At 38.4% G+C, this 24,436-nt stretch overlaps 1 protein-coding gene across 3 annotated transcripts in view; it reads left to right on the plus strand.

Annotated features, from left to right (window-relative positions):
* The first annotated feature begins 16,444 nt into the window (after positions 1-16,444).
* Positions 16,445-24,436, plus strand: part of Nipbl (NIPBL cohesin loading factor) — a 148,076-nt gene continuing 140,084 nt past the window's right edge. For all 3 annotated transcript variants that reach the window (XM_059276117.1, XM_059276116.1, XM_059276118.1), the window contains exon 1: positions 16,445-16,812. The gene's annotated coding sequence lies outside the window, so the exon portion shown is untranslated. The remainder of the gene's footprint in view (positions 16,813-24,436) is intronic.

Consider the following 24,436-nt stretch of genomic DNA (forward strand, 5'->3'; position numbering starts at 1 on the left):
GAATTCTATTAATTTGCCCAAAATAATATAGTTTTAAGTGAGTTGTTTGGTTTTCCATTTTAAAACTCCAAACTTTCTAATTTACTTTAAATGTAATGTGAGAATTTAGATTCTTTTATGTTCTTTAATCGGGGTAGTCATTCTGTATTTATCAAACATATTCTGTTAGGTGCTGGCAAACTACTTATGGTCCCTGCTTAGTGGAATTTACAGTTTAGAGCATATAGACAGACATAAATAAAATAATCACACCATGATATCTAAATACAAATTGAGGTAAGTGATTTAAGGGAAAAGAATAGTAACATCAGCATGATGGAAATATAATGTTGTTCAAAGTTTTGGGAAAGAGGGCTCTGGTAGCTGGAGCAAAGACAATAAGGTGGAGATGGATGTGGGATGAGGTTGCTGGGGCAGTTAAAGACACACCATGCAGAGCCTCGAGACTTATTAAAGGGTCTTATCTCTATCTTTAAAGTAATGTGAGCCATTTAAGAGTTTTAGCAGCAAAATTACAGTATCAAATTTATGTTTTGAAAAGATCATTGTGACAGCAGGAGAAAGTTGGGGGCAAGGGGAGTATCTTTATGGATGCCAGAAGCCCAGTAAGCAAGCTATTACAGTAATGGTAGGCGAGATTGATGGTAGCCATTTTGTTCATATCCTGAGTTCTGTTATCTACCCAAATCTATAGTTGTAAATAATTCAGTGTTTTCACATTTAAAAATTTAGGACTTCAACTGTACTTATTTACTGAGTAATTATAACTACAAAGGACTAAATTGATGTTTCTAGAAACAAATATACAAAATCAACAGATACTCAGAAGATAAAATAAAGAGTTAAGACTATAGCTCAGTGGTCAGACACTGGTTTAGCACGCAGGAGGACCTGGGCTGAATTCCCAGCAAACACCTCTGCCCTCTGACACACAGAAGGAAGGGACGATAGAGATTTTAAAGTTTCTGGCTATTTACCAACATCATATACTAAATATTCTCTCTCTACTTTTGGCTCATATAATGAAGTATCTTCCAATTGTCTATACATCTATAAGGCAATCATATTGCAAATTATTTTAGTTTTACAACGTTAATGTTTAAAGAAATTCTCACGATCTACAATTCTTCTTTTAAAAGATACCTGTCTTCTATGATTTAAAATTTTAGAATAATTTTTCAACTTCTAGAACTGTAAATTGATCTGAGAACAGTTCTCCCAGGCTTTTCTAGCTCTCAGAAGTTTTACGAAGTTCTTTCTGTAGAGTCTATGGGCTTCTTGTCTCAATTATTGTTTTTATTATTGGGCTTGTGCTTTTTTTAATGCATTAGAGTTACTTCATTTTATTGCAGTAAGATGACTAGATTGTGAAATCTTGTTGGAAGAGTTACACTGATATATCTACTTCATTTAGACCTAAAACTTCAATCATTAGAGAATCATACTTCTTTGTTTTAGGCTGAAACAATTTCATATAATTCCTCCTGACCTTGAACTTGCTATGTAGGGGAGGCAGACTTTGAACTCCCGATCCTCCTGCCTCTACCTCCTGAGTTTAAGATTCTGAGAATATGTCTGCTAATATACCAGCTAAATTTTTGTTGTTTCTCAGTAGAGGGTTAAAGCCAGTGTTTCATGCATACTACACAAACACTGGGCTGTGTCCTTAGCCCTCTTTTTCTTTTTATTTGGAGACAAGGTCTCATTAATTTTCCCAGGCTGCTCTTGAACTTGTTCTGTATCACAGGCAGGTCTAGAACTTGATCAAAAGACCTTTCTGTCTCAGCCATCAAAGTAGACAGGGTTACAAGCCTGCACTAAGAACTCCTAAGAACCAAACTTCCTCTGAGCCCAAGCACCTAATGAAATTATTTTCTGTTGAATGTGGCAAAGAAGGTATTGGCATTCACTGAACCTGAGCCCATAGGAAAAAAAAAAATTAAAGAGCTGATGGATTTGTGAAGGAACTGGTTATGAATGTTCAAATCAGAACATGGGGGATGGATCCATGTTACTTGGCATGTGCATTCTTGTCCCGTTCCAGAACCGCCCTATACAAAACCGGGTCAAAGGATGCAAAGAATTGCTGAGCCATTTGGTAGAAATAAAATCTGAATTTCAAAATACATTCACAAATTTTCATTAGCTTGGATTATGCTCTAAGTTTCTGCAGCTGACTTTAGTGCTTGAGTTTTCTAAGCATCTGCTTTGTCAACGTGGATCTACTTCAAGAGAACCGATTGAATCAAATGTAAACAATGCTTAGCGAGAACGTATAGTGTTCCTGGGATTTTGAACATGAATATACACAACACATATGGCTCTGTATTATTTGAGTCTTCCAAATATGTTCATATATATGCCCTTTCCTGAGCTATGGAAGTCAAATCCAAGTCACTCTCAGAATGTAAACCTCGATTGACAGGGATTCCTATCGGCGCTGTATGTATGGAGTCCTTGTTTGCCTTTAACCACTTTTATTGATAGAATTAACACACACTGTACAATTTTAAAGGGTACAACTCACTGTTTTTCATATTCACACAGATTTGTGTAACCACCACCACAGTCAATTTTAGAACATTTTCATGATCTCAAAAAGAATAGTGTAGCTTATCTCGTGTCTACCCATCTTCCCAGGAACAGCTTCCCAGTCACTAATATACCTACTCTGTAGAGGATACTCTTGTTCTGTCCTCTATACCTACTCTGTAGAGGATACTCTTGTTCTGTCCACACAGGTCTCTCCTGCCAGCTCATGCACAAGAAAGGAATCATACAGCCTATGAGATCTTGTGATTAGCTCCTTCCATTTACAGTGTTCTGTTAGGATCCAATCACATTGCAGCATGTAACAATACTTTATTTTTACGAACAAAAATGTGCTATGGTATAGATATGCCATATTTGTTGGTTCATAGTCATTTGTTTCCGCTTCTGGTTATTGTGAACAGCGCTACATTTTTTGGGCACAAATTTCTATGTGGATGCACATTTTCATTTCTCTAGAATTGCTCAGTCACATGGAAATAAATATTTAATCATTTGAAGAAGAGCGAGACTGTTTTCCAAACTGGCTACACATTCCTAAGGCAGTACCTGAGGGTTTCAGTTTTTTCCTCTTTTTGTCTTTAATCTGTCTTTTTATTCCAGCCAATGTAGTGCTGTCCCATTTCTTTGGTGACTAATGATGTCAAACATCTTCCCATGCTCTGATTGGATTTATATTTCTTCTTTGGGCAATATCTAGTCACAATCAAGTTGCTTCACTTGGAGTTTAGTTCATATATTTCACATACAGATCCTTTCTATAATTGCAGATGCTTTTCCTTCCTGTTTTGTAGACTGCTGCTCTTGTTCTCTACTTTCACACTCTTGGTGGTGTGGATGCCCCTCAAGTATAAGATTTGGATGAAACCAGTATGAACTTGTTTCAGTAACTGATGCTTCTGTTTTCATATTTAAGAATCCTTTGCCAAATCCAAAGTCATAAGCTTTACTTGTTTTCTTCTGACAGCTTTACAGATTTTGATTTTATATATTTCACTGATCTTTGAGTTAATTTTTGCAAGTGGTGTGAGGGAAGAGTCCTAGTCTTTGCATATGGGATTCAGTTGTGCTAGAACTTGTTGAACAGTACCTTCATTCCTAAGCAAAATCTTACCTGCTCTACGTCAGTATTGCCTTTCAAATTAACCGACTAGTACTTGCCCCAGCTTCATCGGAATCTTAAAAGTCTTACACACTTCAAGAGGCATATGTATATGCAAAATTTATATATATGATAATATATATATTATATATAGCATACTTAGCTATTTTGGGTACTGCTTTAGAATGTTACAAAACTAAATATTCTTGAATAGATAATTGACTATAATTCTATTTTTATATGATTCGTAACATATATGGCCATCCATGAATTTTAAAAAGGATCATTGTATATGTGGGGATGTACATGTCATGTTGTGCGAATGGAGGTCAAAGGACAACTTTTTGGTCAGCTTTCTCCAACTACCTTTAAGTAGGTTCCAGAATAGAACTCAGGCCTGCATAGCACGTGCAATTACCACTGAGCCATCTCACCAGCCCAGATAGGACTTTTTGATTGTCGTGGTTTACTACTGAATTTATTACTGAAACACAGAAACCTCTAGAGCAGTGGTTCTCAACCTTTCCTAACACTGCAACCCCTTAATACTGTTCCTCATGTTGGTAACCCCCAACCATAAAATTATTTTCATTGCTACTTCATAGCTGTAATTTTGCTACTGTTATGAATCATAATGTAAATATCTGATATGCAGATGGTCTTAGGTGTTTGACAGGAACAGCTTGAAAAATGCTGCTCTATAATAAATGGCACAATCTTTACTTCTAATCCCTCTTACCATTAGGCAACAGGAACAATAAAAAACATGAGATTATCTTTGATTTAAAAGACCCAAAATGTGTGGAGAGGGTAGAAACTGATTGGATAGCTGTTATAGGGCTGGCAGCAAGAGAAATAAAAGCCAAGTGATAAAGGTCAGGCAGTAATAAGTAGCCAGGTGGATGTGCAGAATGGATGGCAACAAACAACTCCTGACTAACTGGAAAATGAGGAAGGTGTAGCTAAATTGCCTAGCTCTAGATTCAAAGTATCATTTAATGTTAATAATTAGCTGCTTCAAAGTAAAGTGTTAACTTTCTTGCTTTCTTAGGAAATCCACTTGTTTTCCTGATCTGTTTTCAAGCAAAATGTAAAAAAACACAGTAACTGAGTAATTCCTAGGATTAGATGACGTAAGATTTTACAGGTTATTGATTAGAGCCCAGCATCTGAAAGATGTGAATGAATACAATAAATAAAAAGTTCTAGAATGTCTTAGAGGGAAAATAGTGGTATTAAACCATAGCAAGTGTCCTTTATAATTGTTGGCTCTTATTTTTATTTATTTATTTATCTATTTATTTATCTATATCTATCTATCTATTTATTTATTTATTTTGGTTTTTCAAGACAGGGTTCCTCTGCGTAGTTTTGGTGCCTGTCCTGGATCTCACTCTGTAGACCAGGCTGACCTCGAACTCACAGAGATCCACCTGGCTCTGCCTCCCTGGGATTAAAGGAGTGTACCACCGCCACCCGGCAGCTCTTATTTTTATAAACTTTCTGTGTTTGTAGCTGCAATTAACACATGTATGAGGATGACTCCTACCTCTGTATCTAGTTGTTTCCTGGACATCTACGTGTGTTTCCAACTACCTAGCCAGACAGCCAGTGAGTCAACAGGCACCTCAAGTTCAACTTTTCTAACATCAGACTTATTCTCTCTGCTCTAAGCCTACACTCGGTCCGGTATCTGTCTCAAGCACATGAGTGACCATCTAGAGAGCTAAGCTGGCAGGATCAGTAACACTCAACTCCCTCCTCCTTTCTCTTACATATTCATTGATTTGTCTTTGATTCTATTCTGTCTTTCAAATCTTCCTGCTCCCTTTCAGCTGTTTTTATAGCCCAGGCTTCATATGTGATTTGAATATATGATTACATTAATTTCTTATTGATTTCCTTTTCTCCACCCTCTTTCACCTTCTACTTTTCATTCCATTGCTTAAGCGGTTTTTGTTTGGTTGGTTTGCTTTGCTTTAATTGAAATTACAAGAGCAATACAGTCATAACAAAAGTTCATGTAAAAAAGCAGTATGTCAAAGAGTATAACTATTTTAAACAACTAGATTCATATTTTGCAATTGTATGTAATTTCCAGGTTTGCCACTTTATCTTGTCTGGGTAATGTAGCTAACAGTTCTTTCTAATGTCACTGTGCAGTTACTCTAAAATGCAAACTTTTCATATTTACCTGTGGGACTAAAAGCCACTCTTTTAGACTAGATAGAGCACCATGTATCTCAGCCTCTTTACTTAATCTGTTACATCCAAACTGGCTTTCAGATTACAAAATCTTTTAATGCACACATTTTTATATGTTCTGTCTCATCGTTAGAATAACTGATTTAGTTCCTATTTCCCTGTCAGCTATTTGGAAATTACTTCAATGACATTCAAAATTTACCACTGCTGCAAAACTTTATTAAAACCTTCATTAGCTTCAGTAATTTCAGTCCTTCTGATGCAACTTAATGCTTGTTTTAAATGTAGTAGATAGTAGTCTGTGTTGTTAGCTATATGAGGAAAGAAACAATTACTCATTTCCCATTTACTGTTTCCAGTACATAGATGTTCCACGTGCTCAGTGACTGAAAGGTCTATAGCTTCATAATATTGTTTTATTATGTCTTTCTTTGTTGTTTGAGAGAGCGCCTTACTATGCAGCTCAGGCTGGCCTTGAATTCATGATTCTTCTATCTTAAGTGCTGGGATTATAGATGTGTACCTCCATACCAATCTTGTTCATTCTAACATAAAGATCTGCCATCTTCCAAGTTTGGATCTACAAATCCACGTTTTCATGCTATTCTTTTCATTAATTTAATAGTTCTCAAAATGATTTTCAAATTAGTTTTCTAGTGAGCACTCCTTAACATCATAACTATAATGTTCTTACAGCAATACTATAGCTAGATTTAATGTAAATACAAATTAAATGAAGCTTTATCAATTCTGAATTCCTTGCTGTTATCAATATTCAAAGTTTTAAAGAAAGCCAGTAAATTTTATATATATATATATATATACATATATATATATATATGTAGTGTTCTGCCTACATAGATGCCTGCACACCAGAAGAGGGCACCAGATCTCATTACAGATGGTTGTGAGCCACCATGTGGTTGCTGGGAATTGAACTCAGGACCTCTGGAAGAGCAGTCAGTGCTCCTAACCTCTGAGCCATCTCTCCAGCCCGAAAGCCAGTAAATTTTTAAAAAATACTTTTGCAATGCATCATTTATATACCCTGCAGAAATGTCTTAAATTATCTTTGCACATGTAAAATACTGTCAAATACTACTAGAGGTCTTCTGGTTTAATACTGTCTTTTCTCCTTACATAAGAAAAAGTTCTGAAGAATATCTGAATGTATAGGGAAAAAAATCTAGTGAAAGTTGATGTCAGGATTAAATGTGAGGTAATACAGACACTACACTGGACAGATGATTTTAGAAGCAGTGAAGAAAGATACTGCTAAATTAGAAACGTAGCTATTAGAGACAATTTAGATCTTGGTGCTCGTGTGTTTATTATGTGCACATACACAGGGGTGTTCATACAAGTGTAGGTCAGAAACATACAACCTTCAGGGTCATTCTTCAGACTCCAAACACTTCTTTTTTGAGACAGGGTCTCTTACTGGCCTGAAATACACCATAGGCTAGGCTGGTTGTCCAGTGATTCCCCAGGAACCCGCCTGTCTGCTTCCCCTGGTAGTTGAGATTACAGTGATCTGCCATCATGTCTATGTTTTTCTCATGTGGGGTCTTGGTATTGATCTCAGGTGCATTCTACTGAGTTAACTCCTTAGCCCTAGGTCTTAGGAAAATATTTAAAATATCTGAGGAGCAATACTTAAAACAGCATTTCCATTTTGAGTACATATTTCTCACTAATTTTTTTTGTATTTGATTTGTTAGGGAAAAAAAATTTTATACTGATTTGTACTGCTAAGCTCACCAGAAGTCACTATATTGATATTCCTAATGTCACCTTGAGTTCTTCCAGAATAGAACAAGGTATGAGCTATTTTCTTTCCCTTTTTTGGTTTTAAGTTTCGTTATAGTCTGTACTAAATCTTTTTTTCCCCCCACAGGGTTTCTCCGTGTAGTTTTGGTGCCTGTTCTGGATCTCACTCTGTAGACCAGGTTGGCCTTGAATTCACAGAGATCCACCTGGCTCTGCTTCCCAAGTGCTGGGATTAAAGGCGTGCACCACCACCGCCCGGCTCAGGTATTAAATCATTAAATCTTGTGTATACTATGTATTCTGAAATAATGATGAAGTTACAACAATTATTCCATTAGACTCTGATAAGCATTAAGCTTGCAATAAGGAAATGGTTCATAATAAAGCTGCCACTTTATTAATGTGCTTCCTAAAAGACTATTCTAGCAATTTTTCCACGTACAGAAGCATTAGAAAAATTTTAAAAATGACTTTAAAAGGTTAGATTGTTCATACAATTCTTCAGCTCGTACCCATCACAACCTGTAAGGAGGAGGCACACAATGTGCTTACCTAGGAGTGCCTGTTTGTTTCAGGAGTTTTGGTACTAGAGTCCTGTAGGAAGGGCATGAGTTTTGTTTCAGACACACTTCATAATTAAAACAGACTTAATACCAGGGCATACATAACAGTATATTGTAACAGAGCCTTACAAAAGAACTGACTTCAAAATCCCCCACCAACACTAACTCTAGTCTCATGGCTAATGATCTCCTCCAAAGGACCATTTCCTCAGAACTGGTGGCACACATTTAATTTGTACAAATGTCCAAATTTTCAATGGCATTATTCACTGAATATAAGGCTTTGTCTACTTTATAATGAAGTTTTTACACGCTATGGAAGTAGTAAGAGCTCAAGGAGCACACGTTTTCAGTGAATAAACATGGGTCACCATACACTTGGCTAGAAGTTGCCTGGACCCACGGTCTGAAACAGTTCAGACAGCATTGCTGCACCCTTATATTGGGTAAGTGGCAAGGCTACAATTCACTTCATTGTTCGGCTTCACAGTGTGGGTCTTTAAGTTTATTTTGACGCAGGTAGTTAAAACCCAGGTCTTGAAAGTTCTATGTGAAATAATAACAAATAGATCATATCTTTTAATTCAACACGTATCTACTTAGTAGGCATTCTGAGGCTCCTAGGAGACATTAAAAGTTGACACATCACTCAGCTACACCTCCAAATAAATCTAGTACTTCGTTATTTGTTGTGTTTATAATGGATAATGAAAACAATTCTATTCTCAATTTTCATAGTGAAAAATCACTTCATTGTAAAAATATTCTAGCAAAATGTATCCCTTAGCTGAAGTGAATATTAAAAAAAAACAACAAAATTTTGATCCACTTATTTGTATTTTAAAAATGTGTCTATTTAGAACTCACTTTCAACTTTAAATACAAAGTACTGAGAAATGTTGACTCTGATATCTGCAGAGCAGTGTGCCATGGCTCTAAGGTGGTGGTTTCTGTTTATCCATCAGACTCTAGTACTGTGACATTCCCACGTCTGTTTCTATTGACATTTCCTCTCCTTCGTGTTTGGTACTCTCGCTTTGTTCCGATCCACTTTCACCACCCGGAGTAAAAAGAAAAGCACTATCTTGAAGTTTGCACCTTTTACTTTTAGTTTTTAACATCTGGGTTTGAAAAGATTATCTGCTGTTCCACTATTCTTCCTTGAGCTGTCTGTAATTTAACCAGAGGTGTAAGATTGCTCAATATAAAAATGTTTGGATCTTTACATTTTTTTCCCAATTTGCTTCCTATAAGGTAATTTTGATGGTTAACTATGTCGCCATCTCCACAACTGACACACTAGTCGCCTTTGTCCCTTTTTGATGGCTTTTTCTACACTGGACTAAAACAGGAGCACAGCTGCCACAACAGTTCAATGCAAAACAGGAAGTCACATGGCCTTCCTAGCTTACCTTTCAAGGCCAACTCACTCCCCCTGCTGGTGAGTGGTAGTATTCATAGTTCACGGGGCATTATTAGTACATTGTTGAAAATTGAGAGAGCACATAGGCTTTGGTTCAACTGGATTATTTCTATGGTAAAATTTATGCTTATCAACTTTTTAAAAAATGTAAGGTTTAATTTATGCTTATCAACTTTTTAAAAAATGTAAGATTTAATATACCTGCCACTAGAATCCGGCACAACAATTCTGTTTTGGTTTAGTTTTTGAAACAGGTTCTTGATTTGTAGTAGACTGACCTCTCAGATATGGTGAAAACCAATGCTTTTTAAATCTCTTAAGTAGACCACAACAATAAAATACTGAAGTCTATAGAGAGTAAGAGGAAAGAGTAATGAGATGTTTACATTTTATTAAAAATCTCAGCATGACATACATAATCCCTACCTTCTCTGGGTTATATATATTATTTCATTACACACTTCTCTTAATTCTGTTCACAATTCTTGTAAGTTTCCCATTTTAAAATTCTATACACAATTTTAAGCATGTTTATTTAAATAAACAGAATAAACTGAGTAGCAAATCAAAGCTAACTATTTAAGAAGTTATTTGCTCATGCTATACAGAGAAAACTTATTGAATAGCTGTTTTTTGATTGGGACAAGTTTTTATCATCTTAAAACATAACTTATTCTTATGATAATTACTCTGTGAAAGACGGCAATTAGTTTTCTTATGAACAATACAGGTATAAAAGTTAAGAGAAATCGGGAAGGAACAGAACAAAAACCTTACATTTGTCCCACATTTATTATTTTGCTGTATTAAATGTTAGCTTACAATGCACCAAAATAGATTGGTAATAGTCTCTGATCTACTGAATACATCAGATGTAGATCCATCAGGAAAATACTTTTTCTGTGCAGTGTGAATCATGATTGTCTTTTTTTTAAACCGACATTTTTATTTCCTGCTCCTTACCCTGAAAATACCTTTCTAAAAAGAGCATCAAATCTCCTTTAAAATATTTAGTGTCTCTTCTAAAATTCATATTTTATAGGCAACATTCTAACATTTCCCTTTTCTACTTTCTAGGGGAAAAATAAACAAAAATCTGAACTCTGTTTTGTTCTAAAGAAACACAAAGAAAACATTCTCCTTTTGCTTATAGCCATAACTCACAGTATGAAATATACTTTAAAAAGTAACCTAGGGCCGGGCGGTGGTGGCACATGCTTTAATCCCAGCACTCAGGAGGCAGAGCCAGGCGGATCTCTGTGAGTTCGAGGCCCGCCTGGGCTACCAAGTGAGTTCCAGGAGAGGCGCAAAGCTACACAGAGAAACCCTGTCTCGAGGAAAAAAAAAAAAAAAAAAAAAAGTAACCTAGTAAATGTACACACACATAAACAAGGTAAATATTTATTTTAAACACATGAACCAGGCAGTGGTGAGGCACGCCTTTAATCCCCAGCACTCAGGAGGCAGATCTCTGACTTTGCGGCCAGCCAGGGCTACACAGAGAAACCCCGTCTCGAAAAACTAAAAACAAAAAAACACGCACCTTTACCATTTGTGATGTACTGTTAGTTTTCCTACCTTCACTATTTTAAAGAAAGTACCTTCTAAGTTAATTTTACGACTTCACAGCAGTGCATAGCCAACAGTTTTGAACACTGTTCAACAGCAGATGTTTTGATTACAACCTAACCCACCTTAAAGAGCAGTGAAAGTGACTTTTAAAAGCTTCGCTCTTATCTACTGGAGATGTTGCAGAGTTTAAACATCTTGCATTCTTCCTTTAGAGATAAAATCACTTTTAAGCCAGTGATTGTCTAGATTAGCTTAGTACTAAAGTACAACTATAGTTTAACTCTGTTCATATCCCGTATTTGTGTGGTTTTATGTAGATTATTAGGCTTTCATGAAGGTACATGACCTTAAATAACTTTACATTGAAATATTTCAGAAGTACACTTAGAAGATGTAACTGGCTACCCTAGTTTGGAAACATAAAGCACAGCTATACACACAAAAATAAACTGGTTAGGACTCATGATTAAAATGAATGACACAGACAATAAGATCTACAGATTTAGTGAAAATTCTTAATTATAAGTTAGTAGGATTAGTGAAAAGATAAAGTTTATTCTTGAAAACTATGGGAAGTAAAAATGAATAAAGATGTCATAGGAAAAAACTCACTTCTATAATTTTAGAAAAAAATATATAAAGTACATCAAATGGGTTCCATAAATACTACCATAAATTTAATTAAGGCACTTATTTCAAAAACATGAAATAAGGCCAGGTGAGGAGTATGCCTTTAATCCCAGCACTACAGAGGCAAGAGGCAAGTGGATCTCTGTGAGCATGAGGCCAGCCTAGTATACACAGAGTGTTCCTGGCCAGATCTACACAGTGAGACCCTGCCTCAAAAAGACAAAAAATGAAAGACAAACACACAGAAACCAACCTGAAATGAAGCTGAAGAGTTGGCTCAGCAGTTAGGGGTGCCTCCTGTTCTTCCAGAGATCTGCTTCCCAGCACCCCCCACCCCACCCCCCCCACCCCCCGTACCCATGACACCCACCCCCGGCAGTACACAGCCTTTCACTCCCTCTTCTGACTTCTGCGGGTACTCCCACCACACACATAAATAAAAACCTTTTAACAAACCCACAGAAGCTAAAATAGTAATATATTTATAGAATGTTGTCATCTGACAATTTTAAATTCTACCCTCAAAATCGGCATCCTTAACTCTTCACCAAAGTTTAAGTCATCCTAAATGTAATTTAGTTATCCTAAATATGAGGTAATTTTGAATCTACTATAATCTACAAGACATATATATACTATTTGTTTTTTATTTACTGTTCTCTCCCTCTTAAAAAATGTGTTTCTATTAGAGATAAATATATAATAAGGTTTACTGTCAGGCATAAATAGTGACAAGATAATTTTCTAAAAATCTTTTATTCTTATCACTTTAAGGCAAACTGCAACTATCTTGAAGATAAATATTCATGAAAATATAAATTCATAAAAATTCATCAGCTTTACGAATTTTCTGGCAATAACATCACAGTTAAAAATCCATCTAAAATACTGTATATCTCTGTAATTCATTGATCAAAAATACAAATGGGAATATACAAGAACATTCCTAGCAACTAACTGAGTCAAGAAACTCACTCTTTAACACAAGGTGCAAAAGTCAACTGGTTTTAGAGATAAGTTACAAATGTAGAAGCAAAACAAACTAGTAGCATGGAGGAAGACAGGTGTTAAGCAAACAGACAAGAAAATAACCTCACAAACAAAGTAACTGAGTAATGAATGACTCAGTTTGGAGCCATTGTGTGGTGATGCACACGAGTCAACTCAGCCTAGTCAGGCTGAGACAGGAGGATGAAGGATTAGGCCAGCCTGCACTACATAGTGAGTGCCTGACTCAAAACAACAAAGATCTTAAATTTAGGCAAGCAAAATACTAATTGATTCCATGAGAAAATACTCCTAAGCACTGAAATTATTTAATTCTGTAATCGGAAAAGCCTTCAAAGAGAGTGAGCCCTTGTCTGCCTTCATTCATTATTTTATATGAGGTGCCTAGCAAAGAGTTAATTAGCACCTAATAAATCTGCAATATGTTTTGAGGGAATAAATTAAAGTTATTAATTTTGGGTGCTGGGGAGATTGCTCAGTTGGCAAAATACAAACCTGAGGAGCCGATTTGAGTCCCCAGCAAGCTGGACATGGTGGTGTACACGTGTAATAGCAGCACTGGGAAGCTCAGACAGGTGGATTCCTGGGACTTTCAAACTAGCTAGTTTCCCCTAAGTCCCAGGGAAACGACACCTGGATTGACCTCTGGATTCCGCATGAACACACCCTCCCACATGGACATGCGCACACCAAATTATGGTTTTTAATTTAAGTTTGGATGAAATGCTGCATCCATGCCAAGACTCTGTACCAACAGCCTATCAGCTGTCTTTACTGAGGCATGCAAAATTACTAGCTCACCAGCAACATTCAAGAAAGCGGACAGGAAGATAATTGTGCTTCCATAAGGAAAATGAATTTTTAAACTGAGTGAAAAGCATTCTAAGCCATTTGTAAGTTACTTAAATCTGTTCTCAAAATTAATACTGAGCAGATTGTTGACTGTACTAAATAAGTAATTATTTATGTTAATGGGATGTAAAATAGCTATTAAAACGGTATTCTTGTCCAAAAATTCTGTAAATAAAATATAAAAATTTAAACTATAACTAAAGCCTTTTCTATACAGCTTCCAGTATACTGCTATATTTAATTTGTAAGACCTACTTCTCCTGCTACTAGGAAGTAAAATTTCCTACCTTTATAGTTTTCAAAAATCATTTCCAATTAATTGGTATAGCAAATGCTACAATAAGGTAAGTAAATGTAAATAACATCAACCTCAATGGTGAATACAAAACCAACACGAAGCTTGCTCTCATCTTTCACAGAATCTTTACTTCAGAAAACTTAAAAATAAATTCCTCTAGCTTTTGCTTTGCTTGACAACATAATTAAGAGTAACCAAAGTAGCCAAATGTGGTCCTCTATACAAGGCCTTTGAAACATACAACTTTTGAATCACAGTGTCGCATGTTATGTGACCAATAAGTACTTGCTGAATGAACTTTTCTAGTAGTGCTGTATTTGAGCTGAGCCAACCACATTCTTAGACTTCGGTTCAGTCAAAATAGTGTGTATTTTGCAAGAAAAAGGGCAGACAGGATTAAGAATGAAGTTTTATGACTCATGAGAGCAAAATGAATTAGCCCACTATGGATAAGGTCACTTGATCAACAAATGCACTGGTCTCTGCCACGCCATCTAGAGAAACCCAAAAGCAGCCATCACCTTTATGAGCTTTCAAATGCCCCAAAGAGATCTTTTCCTGACCTCTGATAAACTTACCTCGGTTCCGTCTATATATTTTCCTAGTTTTCACCATCTTTCATGAAAGTTCTTTCAGGTATATATATTAGCTGATATTAAAGGGGAGAGTTCAGAAATGAGGAAAGAGGGTGCCACAGCGCGCGATGCATACATTACACCAGCGAAGCAAAGCTAAACTTCATCTCCTGAAGCTGCCGGGCAAAGAGCCCGGAAGATAAAATGAGAACGAAGCCGACAACCTGTAGGTAAAAGAAGCGATGGAGGCACCCAGGTGGCATCTGAGCAAAATCCTCAAGACGGGGCCAACTTCTACGGATGCTCTGGGGAAAAGACGGCAGAGGCATGGCGAGACAGTTCTATTTGCAAGGATGCCAAATCGGGCTCCCTTCTTCCCTATTTCTTGCAGGACTCTTTGGGCCCTGACTTACTCCAGGGTCTGGAGAGCAGGAATGACAAAATCTTAAAGCACTTGGCCCCCAGTGACTTCTAAAGCAAAAGAATAACCTGGAGGTGAGCTGTCCCATACACTTCTAGCACCTCTGTACACATACAAATAAACGACTGGCGCTGACAACTTCATTCATTTAAAAAACAGCATGTTTCCTCCTGAGTAAAATCCGCTTACCTACTGGCACCTTTTACCCGGAGAACAGCCCCCTTTTAATTTATACAAAACAAAACAGAAAACTCTGTAGCGATGGAATTCCCTCGTTTTACAGTAAGCCACTACAGACAGGCACGGTAGTGCATGTATATTCACATTTTTGTACTCCAGCCTTGTCCAACGCCTCTGAGTTTCAAGCATAAAGAGGAAAACGACGTTTGAAGTGCGCCGGTCCCCGGGCTCCGGTGCCCCGCGTCCGGATGGCCTCGGCTCCACCCACACCTAGACCGCCGCGCCGGAGCGACCCGCTCCTCGCTCGCACAGCGTCGCCTACAGGCTTTATCCCGACTATCAAGGATGAATCAAAACCACCGCCAAAAAAAAAAAAAAAAAAAAAAAAAGGCAAGTCCAGCAGCGCCCGCGTATTTCCAGAAATTAATGCACCACGATCACGATTCCAACTCCGCCAGGCTGGGAGCCTTCACCTCCGAGGACTGTGTTCTCCGCAGAAATAGCACAGACAGACAGACAGACAGTCGGGCCGCTCAAAGGACGGGAGGCGTGCGATCCATCCATCCATCGCGGCTGCAGGGACACCGTTTCAAAGGTGCACCGTCGGCATCCACCGGCTGGCCGCCCGAGCTCGGCTTCCCCGGGGCCGATGGCCGCCGCCGAGTCAGGGCGCGCAGGGCGGCCTCCGCTCGCCGCCGTCCGCGGCGGCCTATGAGGCCCGGAGCGCCCGAGAGAGAGAAAGAGAGCGAGCCCGGCCGCGGAGCCATCACACCGGACCAGCACCCGGCTGCTGTCGCCTTCAGGGAAAAAAAAACAAAACAAACAAACAAAAAAAAACCCAAGCCGGGGAGCACCGGCCACCCGAGCAACGGGCGTAGACGGCGCCTCGCAGGAGCGACCGCCCCAGGCAGCATCCGCGGCCGTCCGGGGCCGGCCAGGGACGCGGAGCAGAACGGCCGCCGCCGCCGAGACCCCCGGGGCCCGCGGGAACCGGGACGCTGAGGCCGAGCGGCGAGCCCGAGCAGCGGCGGCGGCGACGGCGGCGGCGGCGGCGGCGGCGGCGGCGGCGGTGGCGGAAGTGGAGTGGGGAAGAGGGGGTGGTTGTTAGTGTTTGGCGCCGGCGGAGGGAGTCATTCCTGCAGCTGCACTTCCGGTCGGCATTTTGTTCTGAGAGGGAGAGACGGAACGAGAGAGAGAGAGAGACACACACACACACACACACACACAGGGCTCCTTCCCCCCCGCCCGCCCGCCCGCCCGTCCGTCCGTCCGTCCGCCCTCCCCCCCCTCCCTCCGTCGGTACCGACTCACCCGACACCACCACCAAGCCGCAGGGAGGGACGCCCCCGCCGACAGGAGGATTGGTTCCTGGGCCCGCGGCGATGCCCCCCCGGTAGCTCGGGCCCCTGCTCGGGTGTTTGTGAGTGTTTCTATGTGGGAGAAGGAGGAGGAGGAGGAAGCAGCAGCGGCGGCGGCAGCAGCAGCAGCAGCAGCAGCAGCAGCAGCGATTTGTCTTCTCGGCTGGTCTCCCCCCGGCTCTACATGTTCCCTGCACTGAGGAGACGGAAGAGGAGCCGTAGCCACCCCCCCTCCCGGCCCGGATTATAGTCTCTCGCCACAGCGGCCTCGGCCTCCGCTTGGATTCAGACGCCGATTCGCCCAGGTAAATTCCTGCTCTTTATTTCGGCGGCGGCAGCGGCGGCGGCGGCGCCGGCGCCGGCGCCAGGGTCCTCAGCGTTTCTCCTCCTCTTCTTCCCCTCCCCGCCGTTTCCTCCGCGGCCCCAGGTCTCTTCCACGGGCGAGTCGGAGAGTTCGCTCCTCTCTCCGGCGGCAGCCACCCTGGGTGGCGGCGCGGGGTTTTGTGCCCTCCTCCCGGCCGGCTTTCGGTGACGGGGGAGCGGGCTCCTGCCGGGCGGCCGGGGAGGCGTAGGCCCGGCGGAGAGTGCAGGCCGCGGGCCAGCGGAATCTACTTGAGCTCGGGGATTAGGAGAGCTCCGGGGCTGAGCGGAGCGACTGCTGTGGTCGGTGACAGGCCTCGCCCGGGAGAGGAGCCGTAGCTAGTGAGGAGGCGGAAACAATACAACTATCAGCGAATGTGCCCCGATCGTCCCCATATTTACAACTTTCCCGGTCCGGGAGTGGGGAACGTCCCAGTGAAACAAACAACCCCCCTTCTTCCCCCTGTGACCCCATGAAGGGAGGAAGTAGTTTCAGTTAGTGAAACAAATGTAAATACTCAGACACGGCTGCAGTGGTAATTCTCTGCGAAACTTGTTTGGAGGTTGGAAAGTTAATAAAAGACTCGTTTTCTCGGTAAAGGGATTAAACCGTCCGCATGTATATTTAATGTAGAAAACCGTAGCGTACGTAGTAAGACCCTGCACATCCTCGCCCAAGAGCTTTTATGTTGTTTGACAGTGTGTGTTGCACATGGACTTTATATTCAAAGAGAAGTGTAAAGTACTTGACAGGTTTACTCTGCCACTTTATATTTGTATGTGTTATGTAAGGACAATTTTAAATGACTGTACGTAAAACCCCCAGGTACTTGCTAGCCTAAGCGTGTGCAAGCATACAAAGAATTTGAAATGTTCTGAGCTTAGGCCGAGATAAGGATGAAACCTATTTTCTTTCAAAGGATAGAAGTTGAGTTACACTTGAAATCTTTGGGAGGTTAAAAAAAAAAAAAAAAAAAACACGTAGAAGGTGCTATCCTTTCTTGTCAGGGCAGATCTTCGTGAGGTCCCAGGATTGTCATTGGCTGTTTGTACCATGATGTTTGACTGTGTAATGAGCGAGGTGTCATTTTAATAGGTCAAATGTATCTGTAAATGCTGGAGAAAAATACCAGTTCTGTATCCTAACAAGTTCTCGTTCGCGAGTAAGTTATAAATGTTGGGAGCTTGTTTGTGGCAGCTCCGGTAGTGGAAGTTGGTGTGAGATGGAAATACCTTGTTGGAAGTCGTCAGACTTACAAATTGCACCGAAAAAGAAATGTCCCGTTTGATATTTTGTTTCATACTCGCTGAAGGAAAACTCATTTGTTAAAAGGAAGCAACACTGTTCAGTAAAGTCCCTCGGTTTAATAGTAATGGTTTTAAATATTGGTTTAGGTATTTTGTGTCTTATATTTTTGTCACTGTAGATAGAAAAACTTTTCTGCGGGTTATTTTTGATTTTAACATTCTGCTTTAAAAATTGCTCCACGTTTCCTGCAAACGTATGGATAAATGTTAAAAAGAGTGAAGTTAATATAGCTGTCACGTACTAGGCATGTTTTTAATGCTATAAATCCGTGTAGTAGTCAGTAGCGTGTCCGTGATTTGTATTGGTCGGGGAGCAGTTTGAATTTTAAAAAGCCCGAAGCTCCTGCTGAGCCCCAATCCCGGCCTCCCTCCCTCCCACTAATCTCCCATTCCTGTCTTTGTGCTGCCTGCTCCTGTTCGACTCTGTTTGCTACGGGGCCTCAGGCCTGCGGGGGTGAAGGGGGGGTGGTGGTAGGGGGTATGCCAGGAGGGAGTGCTGACGGGAGGAAGACTTCCCGTCTTGAGAAAGCAGAGGGTTTGGTGTTTGGGGGCGGGGGCATGTAAAGGGTTGGGCAAAGGCGTCACTAAAATTTTTTGAAAGGCCTTGTGATTATCTTTTCAACTTTTATTAGATTAAAAAGGAACTGTATGACAAGAGGTGAACCTATTTCAATGAAAGATAATGGGGAAAAGAGTTCTTCTTGCTTAGTTTTCATAAACAGAAGCAACTTTATTTAGTTTCCTAAGTTACAAGGAGCCTTATGCAGATGTTTGAATCAGTCTAGGAGATATCAGTGTATGTGAGTGACATATTTTTCCTTAAGGCTTTGGAATTAGATTACAGTTAGTATGTTCCTCTCTTGATTATCCTAGTCTTACCATCTTTTATAACTTGTAAGTGATGTTCAGTTAGTGATGCTTTCATAAGATCTCATACACATTTCTTTAAAGTATTTTGAAAATACTTTTGTTTGGCGCAGATATTGATTGTTTTTAAAGGAGAAAATTCAATTCTTGAACCTTATATTTTGGATAATTTAGTTGGAGATAACAGTTTATGTTTCAAGAAGGATTATGGGTAGTCTATTGGAAGTCACCTGCATTGGTTGAGATATTCCCCAGTGACAAATCTTGTGCTCCCCTTCCTCCCTTTAATTCAGTGAAAAGATACAACCACCAAACATTCCAGTGATTGTATAACTAGTTACAGTATTTGGAGAAATAGTCTTACTATACCTACATGTTCCTAGTGTGCCTAACCTCAACTCTATGGCTTTCTGTTTTTCTTAAGTATAGAGTTACCAAGAACTTGTATAACTTGGAGAGAAAAATAACCTTAATGTAAATAAAGAAAATCTAGTAAACCAAAGTTAAAATTAAGTACATAATTACTCTCAGCATTTTAAGCATCAGTATTTGGGATGCTTTCTAACATCATTTATCCCATTTGTTTACTGATGATATTTGAATATGCTTTTGAACCTGTACTACTGCTGCCTACATTTAAGAGTGGTGTATTTGAAGAAAGATTAAGGCTTTTCAGTAGGGATGAAAAGTGAAGATTTTTACTCTGTACTAAACAATTTTGATTCTGCATAGTGATTGTTATTAAAATTTTAAATGTGAGCAGAGCTACACTAATTGATGTGTAGAAGCTTCTTTATTTCAGTCAGACTACTGAACTCAAAAATGTACTTTGAAGGCTTCCTAAATTAATTTCTTACTTAATTTTTATACTAATCTATCATCAGACTGTCATAGAAACATCTGACATGTCTGTACTAGATTTTGACATAGCCTATTTTATTTTTACTTTCTCAGAATAAGACATAACAAAATTAAGTAAAAACTGAGTTTTATATAGTGTTATTTATCTCTATTGCTTATTAAGAAAAGCATAATTTGAAAGTATTTCTAAAATTTTAAAGTAATATTTCACTTTCATATTGAGTTATTGGGAGATCTGGGGGTAAATTCTTTTGAGAGAAATGTAGTTTAATTCTGTTTATCAAGGTACTGACTACGTACTTTTAAAGAAGCCTAATTAATTGTTAAGCTTGAAGATGCTTATTTTAATATTCTAAGCATACTAAGTTTGCTTTGACCGGAATTTATACTCTTAAAAATTTAGAGAGCACTTTAAAATGAACTATTTCCAATAATTGTCTTTTGTAATATTTTGTGTTTTTAGACTTTTCAATCTTGCCTGAATCCATTTATAGATATTATTATGTTTGTATGAGAGAAATGACTGGGGTAATTATTTTTCAATAGAAAACTTCACACTCGGAGACCAAGTAATATATATAATGAGTGAGTTAAAGGGATTTCCTGATACTTAATACTTTTTTTTTTTTATTAGATTATGTTTCTCTAGGAAATGTCTGCACTCTGGTCTTCAAGCCACGTATTTCTTAGTTGCAGTACTATACCATTTTTAACTTTTTTGAATTATCTGAGTTCAAGATAACTCCCCTCTCCCCTTTTTTATTTTAAAAGAGATGGTATCTTTTATCCCCTGGTTGTATTTTCTTGGTGTGAACATACTAGTTTGACATACATTGGTGTATATGTTTAAACTACTGACTTTATTTTCTTGTGCACCTATTACAGATTTTAAATGGTTATATTTGTAGAAAATGATGTGTAACGTTTCCTGAGTTGTTTACTTTTTATTTTTAGAAATGACTATAGTGGAGTTTTAGTGTTTCTACTTGATTTAGCAATTTAAAAACCTGTCTCTGTCCATTTAAAGCCATCAGTCTCATTTTAAAGAGCATTTTGTGTGATTAGAATATTTTGCCTAAGTAAGTTAATTAATAAAAGTGATTTTAGGTATTTGTAGCATATGTAATTTTGTTTTGGTAGAAATCTGGAGTTAATTTTAATGAATTAAGTTTTATGAGATTGCATTATACTTTTTAAGCCCAAAGTGATGTTTAGAAAGGTTATTTAATAACAAGAGTATTGCCAACTAAGAATTTTCCTGTAAGATTTTGATTGCCTATTATTTGCCAGGAATTGTGTTAAGTATGTCCCCCGTAATATTATTTAATTCTGGAAAGTACATGAAGTAGAAAGTTATTTACAATTTACAGATGAAGAAACTGATGTTAGGAAGATAAAATTGGGCATAGTTACATAGTTCACGAATAGTTAGCCTGACACACATTTGTTTTCCAAAGTTCAAGGTTCTACATCTTTAATTTTGTAAAAGCCATGTATTCGTTTGGTTTCTCAATTGACTCAACATTAATAAGCTTATATAGTTAAAGAAATCAGGTACATCAGGCTAGAAGATAGAATAGAATTTGTGTCCAAACACATGCTATTTTTGAAATCAAGTTTTAACTAGCTTTTTAATTTTGTTAAGTGGTCTGTGCATTTTTTACTTCTCTTAAGTTTTTTTTTTTTTGTATTGGGTTGAAATTGTCATAGTATCTATTTTCAGAAAGGAAAAAAATAGCTTTAGAGTTATTTCATTCTTAAAAATATAAATGACCAACTGTAGTATAGAAGATAAATCTATAAATTAATAGTACTTTAAAAAAAATCCAGCATTTATGTAGTTGTCAAATGTCGATCCTTTCAAAATCGCCCACTGGGTTGAGTGCTTGTTCCAGAGCTGTTGCCATTACATAACTTTGTGGGAATTTGGTTTTGTTTTGCTTTGTTGTAGGCAGGTTCGCATTAGGAATTGGGAACTCTCAGAGATCCACCTGCCTCTGTCTTAGTGCTGGGATTAAGGTGTGCATCACCATCGCCAGAGGGAAGTCCGTTTTTGAATATTCAGCAAAGCATTTGAAATATCAAATTCCCCCCCCCACACACACACACTTTTTTTTTCTTTCCCCTATTTTCTTTCCCCCTTGTCAAGACAGTGTTTTCAGTGTGTAGCCTGCCTGGAATTCCCTGTACAGACCAAGCTGGTCTTCTTGCCTCTGTCTCCTCAGTGCTAGATACAGGCATGCACCACCACACCCAGCATTGAAATAGGCCATTTAAAATAAAATTCATTATGAGGAATTTTTATTTTCAGGAGGTGAATTGGAGTTAAATACAGGAAGAAAACTATAATTAATCTTTTTCAGCAAGGTGTTTTACCTTTTGATTTGTGTGTGTGTGTGTATGTGTAGACAGGAAGCGGGGTCTCACTGTATACACTTGGCTGGACCAGAATGTACTCTGTAGACCAGGCTGGCTTGGATCCTCTTGCCTTTCCTCCCAAGTGCTGAAATCATAAGTTTGCTCTATCACACCTGGTAGTATGTAGCAATATTGAATGGTTTTCATGTTCCAGAAACTCTTCTGGAGTCTTTACATTATATTGTCTCAATTCCCTGAGGTTGACATATTATAAAACTAACTTATGGGATAATTAAATGACTAGCTCAAGGTCACACAATGAGGTGTGAAAAGTTGAAAAAGCATTCCAGAGTTCTTTATCCACTCTACTGTGTATCATGATTTTAAAACTGTTCAGTTATTCAGTGAAGCTATAGTATTCTTGTTTTATAGACATGGAAACAGAAGCATATCATGTTTAAGTAACTTGTTCTGGGTGGTAAATCTAGCAAGTGTTAAGGGAATTCTAAGCCAAATATGTTTAATTCTAAACACCCCTATTCTTTGCGTTCTTCCATCTTGCTGCTTCAAAGTTTACAAATTTTTTTATGTGTATGGATGTTTTGCCTGCATGTATATCTGTGCATCATGTGCACTCCTAGTTTCCGTAGAAGAAGGTATTGGATCCCCTGAAATTGAAGTTACAGCCTGTTGTGGGCTGTTACATGGGTGCTGGGACTTGAACCTGGGTTCTGTGGAAGAGCAGCTAGCTAGTGCTCTTACTGGTGAGCCATCTCTCCAAACTGAAAATTTATACTATAATTTTTGATGAAAAGAGTAGGCTTGGTATAAAATATACCTTTTTTCTTGTATAGGTTATAAAGAGAGCCTCAAAATAATTTGTGTTTGGGATCTGATCTAGGGCCCCATCATATTCAGCATGTGTGCTTATCACTAAGCTACATCACTAACCACCTCCAAAGACTTATGTTTTGATAAGCTATCACTCACTAGTTACCAGATTATAGCCTTATAAAATACTTTGTTACTATACATTATGCATACCTGTATATATACATACATATTTAAATAGGGTATTGATTTTTAAATATATCAACTATATATTTAAAATATATGTGTAGAATAGCTCTAGAAACTGTCAGCTATTTTATTTTATTTTTATGACTTTATTGCAGTTTTTAATTACTTTATGAAAATAGTAAGCATCAAAATTTTTCCATGAATGTATTAAACCTCTAAAAATAAGTCATGTAGGTAAATTGGTTTGCTATCTAACTTGTATCAAACATCATTTAACATGGATACATTAAACTCTGAAATTACCTTTTGCTTGTTTGCCTTTTGTCAGAAAGGAAACACTTGAAACATGCAGGAATTAATTTATTAAAACAATTTTAAGAATTTTTGGCCAGGCGGTGGTGGCGCATGCCTTTAATCCCAGCACTCGGGAGGCAGAGCCAGGCGGATCTCTGTGAGTTCGAGGCCAGCCTGGGCTACCAAGTGAGTTCCAGGAAAGGTGCAAAGCTACACAGAGAAACCCTGTTTCGAAAAACCAAAAAAAAAAAAAAAAAAAAAAAAGAATTTTTACGTCTTCTAAGAAATACCAAAACTGTGAGAAAATTTGAAATACTGGTTTCCTTTTTGATAATGTTATATTTAGGTTATTTGTCTTCTCCATTCCAAAAACTCATGGTATCTTAAACAGGTGAAATGCATACTTGTTTGCATATGACCATTACTTTAAAAAACATCATATTGTTCCAGATACTTTAAATCCAACAATTTCTAAAGCAGTACTGCAAGCCAGAGCATGGTTTATGTTAAAATCTTAAGCTTTATGGTTGATATTTATGATATTCGTTATTTTCAGTACAAAAAAAAGTCCTTGAAATTAATCATAGCAAGGAAACATATCACTGAGTTATCCAACACTGCCACTTTGAAACCCTTTAAGAATTTTAAAGCAGGACTTCTTAAACTTTTTCCACTCATGAACCTTTTTTTGCCCAAGAAATTATTATATAACCTTGGTATATATGGGTATGTAAATCAAATATTTACTGCTAGTAAATTGTAAACATTGGGGCTGGAGAGATGGCTTAGCAGTTAAGAGCACTGGCTACTCTTCCAGAGGCCCTGGATTGGATTCCCAACCTATATATATAACAACCATCT

The sequence above is a fragment of the Peromyscus eremicus genome, chromosome 11, assembly GCF_949786415.1.
Source record: "Peromyscus eremicus chromosome 11, PerEre_H2_v1, whole genome shotgun sequence".
Classification (NCBI taxonomy): Eukaryota; Metazoa; Chordata; class Mammalia; order Rodentia; family Cricetidae; genus Peromyscus; species Peromyscus eremicus.